This window comes from Cyanistes caeruleus, chromosome 34 (assembly GCF_971803275.1).
Source record: "Cyanistes caeruleus chromosome 34, bCyaCae1.hap1.1, whole genome shotgun sequence".
Taxonomy (NCBI): Eukaryota; Metazoa; Chordata; class Aves; order Passeriformes; family Paridae; genus Cyanistes; species Cyanistes caeruleus.
The window spans coordinates 1,955,644-1,959,844 of record NC_141735.1 but is presented as its reverse complement, the minus strand read 5'-3'; positions in this window follow the sequence as shown (position 1 = coordinate 1,959,844).

Here is a 4,201-nt window from a genome sequence, read left to right as displayed (position 1 = left end):
CCGGGCGGCTCCCGGCTCTTGTAGGGCGGCGGAGCCTCCCCCGCCCCGCGGGGAGGGCCCGGCCCGGCCCGGCCCCGGCACAGGGAGCGGCCCGGGACAGCCCCGGAGCGGCAGCGGGAGGATCCGGCCCGCTTCTGGGCCCGCTCCCTGTCCGGGCACCGGCCCGGAGCAGCTCCGAACCTGGAACCGGGAACCGGTTCTGACACCGGTACCGGTTCTGATCCCGATCCCTGTCCTGGCACCGGCCCGGAGCAGCTCCGAACCTGGAACCGGGAACCGGTTCTGACACCGGTAACGGTTCTGATCCCGGTCCCGGTTCTGACCCCGGTACCGGTTCTGATCCCGGTACCGGTTCTGATCCCGGTACCGGTTCTGATCCCGGTTCTGATCCCGGTCCCGGTTCTGATCCCGATCCCGGTTCTGATCCTGGTCCCGGTTCTGACACCGGTCCCGGTTCTGATCCCGATCCCGGTTCTGACCCCGGTACCGGTTCTGATCCCGGTTCTGATCCCGGTCCCGGTTCTGATCCCGGTCCCGGTTCTGATCCCGGTACCGGTTCTGATCCCGGTTCTGATCCCGGTCCCGGTTCTGACCCTGGTCCCGGTTCTGACCCCGGTACCGGTTCTGATCCCAATCCCGGTTCTGATCCCGATCCCGGTTCTGATCCCGGTCCCGATTCTGATCCCGGTCCCGGTTCTGATCCCGATCCCGGTTCTGATCCCGATCCCAGTTCTGATCCCGGTCCCGGTTCTGAGCCGGGGCGGTTCTGATCCCAATCCCGGTTCTGATCCCAATCCCGGTTCTGATCCCGATCCCGGTTCTGATCCCAATCCCGGTTCTGATCCCGGTTCTGATCCCGCTCCAGTCCCGGTTTCACTGCGGGTCCCGGTTCTGATCCCGGTTCTGATCCCGCTCCTGGCCCAATTCCGGTCCCGGTTCCGACCCGGTCCCGCTCCTAAATCTGATGCGGTGCCGGTTCTGATCCGATCCCGGTCCCGGTCCAGCTTCAGTCCCGGTTCTGCTCCTGTTCCCGAGCCCGTCCCGGTCCCGGTCCGTGTCCTGACCCGATCCAATCCCGGTCCCGGTCCCGATCCAATCCCGGTCCCGGTCCCGATCCAGTCCCGGTCCCGGTCCCGATCCAATCCCGGTCCCGGTTCCGATCCGGTCCCGGTCCCGGTTCCGATCCAATCCCGGTCCCGGTTCAATCCCGATCCAATCCCGATCCCGGTTCCGATCCGGTCCCGGTTCTGATCCTGGTCCTGATCCAACCCCGGTCCCGGTTCCAATCCAATCCTAGTCCCGGTTCCGATCCAATCTCAATCCAGTCCCGGTTCCAATCCCGGTCCTGGTTTCGATCCAATCCCGGTTCCGATCCAATCTCGATCCAGTCCCGGTTCCAGTCCCAATCCCGGTTCCGGTCCCGATCCAATCTCGATCCAGTCCCGGTCCCGGTTCCGGTTCCGGTTCCATTGAACGATTCCAGAACGGGACCCCCCCATCCCCTCCCCCTCCCCCTCCCCCTCCCCCCAGGTGAGTCCCAAGCCCCGCCCCCCCCGTGACCCCAAATCCCCCCGGGGACCCCCCAGACCCCTCGGACCCCCCGAAAAACCCCAAAAAGTGACCCCAGACCCCCCAAAAACCCCAGAACCGGGAACTGGGGGAACTGGGGGGGCACTGGGGGGGCACTGGGGGGAGTTGGGGGGCACTTTGGGGGGTTGGGGGGAACTGGGGGGGGTTGGGGAGAACTGGGGGGACAGTGGGGGGCACTGGGGGGGAACTGGGGAGGGTTGGGGGGCACTGAGGAGGCACTGGGGTGTGAACTGGGGGGGCACTGGGGGGGAACGGGGGATTTGGGGGGCACTGGGGGGGGTTGGGGGGCATTGGGGGGCACTGGGTGTGAACTGGGGAGGGTTGGGGGGAACTGGGGGGACAGTGGGGGGCACTGGGGGGGCACTGGGGAGGGTTGGGGGGTACTGGGGTGTGAACTGGGGAGGCACTGGGGGGCACTGGGGGGGGACTGGGGGGGGACTGAGGAGGGTTGTGGGGCACTGGGGGGCACTGGGGGACATTGGGGGGTACAGGGGGGCACTGGGGAGGGTTGGGGGGGTACTGGGGTGTGAACTGGGGAGGCACTGGGGGGCACTGGGGAGGGCTGGGGGGGGTACTGGGGGGAACTGGGGGGAACTGGGGGGACAGTGCGGGGCACTGGGGGGCACTGAGGGACATTGGGGGGGCACTAGGTGTGAACTGGGGGGGCACTGGGGGGCACTGGGGGGGTACTGGGGAGGGTTGGGGGGCACTGGGGGACATTGGAGGTACTGGGGGGCACTGGGGGGTTGGGGGGGTACTGGGGGGGAACTGGGGGGGAACTGGGGGAAGTTGGGGGGCACTGGGGGGGGACTGGGGAGGGTTGGGGGGGTACTGGGGGGAACTGGGGGGGCACTTGGGGAGCACTTGGGGGGAACTGGGGGAAGTTGGGGGGCATTGGGGGGCACTGGGTGTGAACTGGGGGGGCACTGGGAGGCACTGGGGGGCACTGGGGGTGGTTGGAGGGGCACTGGGAGCACTGGAGGGACAGTGGGGGGGCACTGGGGGACATTTGGGGCCACTTGGGGGGGCACTGGGGGGAGTTGGGGGGCACTGGGAGCAGTTGGGGGGGTACTGGGGGGCACTGGGGGTGACTTTGGGGGGGCACTGGGGGACATTTGGGGGGGCACTGGGGAGGGTTGGGGGCACTGGGGGTGGTTGGGGGGCATTGGGGGGCACTGGGTGTGAACTGGGGGGGCACTGGGGGGAGTTGGGGGGCACTGGGGGGCACTGGGGGTGACTTTGGGGGGGCAGAGGGGGGGGTCGGGACCCTCAGGCGCTGCTCCCAGTTTGGCCCAGTCCATACTGGGAGCCCCAATCCCCCCAAAATCCGGGACTTTTCCCACCCTTGAACCCTCAAATTCCCCCAAATTCCCCCAAATTCCCCCAAATTCCCCCCAAATTCCCCCCAAATTCCCCCAAATTCCCTCAAATTCCCTCAAATTCCCTCAGATTGCCCCAAATTCCCCCAAATTCCCCCAAATTCCCGATCCCCCTCCCCCCCCCGGGACCCCTCCCCACGGGAGGTTCCGGGACCGGTCCCGGGGGCACCGGGGCCGTTTTGGGCCGGTCCCGGTTGGGGTCGGTGCCTTTCCCGGTCCATTCCCGGTCCGGTCCAGGTCCGGTTCCGGGTCCATTCCGGGTCCATTCCCGGTCCATTCCCGGTCCGGTTCCGGTCCATTCCCGGGTCCATTCCCGGTCCATTCCCGGTCCGGTCCCGGTCCGGTCCCGGGTCCATTCCCGGGTCCATTCCCGGGTCCATTCCCGGGTCCATTCCCGGTCCATTCCCGGTCCGGTCCCGGTCCATTCCCGGTCCATTCCCGGTCCATTCCCGGGTCCATTCCCGGTCCATTCCCGGTCCATTCCCGGTCCATTCCCGGGTCCATTCCCGGGTCCATTCCCGGTCCGGTCCCGGTCCATTCCCGGTCCATTCCCGGTCCATTCCCGGTCCATTCCCGGGTCCATTCCCGGTCCGGTTCCGGGTCCATTCCCGGGTCCATTCCCGGTCCGGTCCCGGTCCGGTTCCGGGTCCATTCCCGGGTCCATTCCCGGTCCGTTCCCGGTCCATTCCCGGTCCCGGTCCATTCCCGGTCCATTCCCGGTCCGGTTCCGGGTCCATTCCCGGTCCATTCCCGGTTCATTCCCGGTCCATTCCCGGTCCCGGGTCCATTCCCGGGTCCATTCCCGGTCCATTCCCGGGTCCATTCCCGGTCCATTCCCGGTCCATTCCCGGTCCATTCCCGGTCCATTCCCGGGTCCATTCCCGGTCCGGTCCCGGGTCCATTCCCGGTCCATTCCCGGGTCCATTCCCGGGTCCATTCCCGGTCCGGTCCATTCCCGGTCCGGTCCCGGTCCATTCCCGGGTCCATTCCCGGTCCATTCCCGGGTCCATTCCCGGTTCATTCCCGGTCCATTCCCGGGTCCATTCCCGGGTCCATTCCCGGTCCGGTCCCGGTCCGGTTCCGGGTCCATTCCCGGTCCGGTTCCGGGTCCATTCCCGGTTCATTCCCGGTCCATTCCCGGTTCATTCCCGGTCCGGTCCCGGGTCCATTCCCGGGTCCATTCCCGGTCCGGTCCCGGGTCCATTCCCGGGTCCATTCCCGGTCCATTCCCG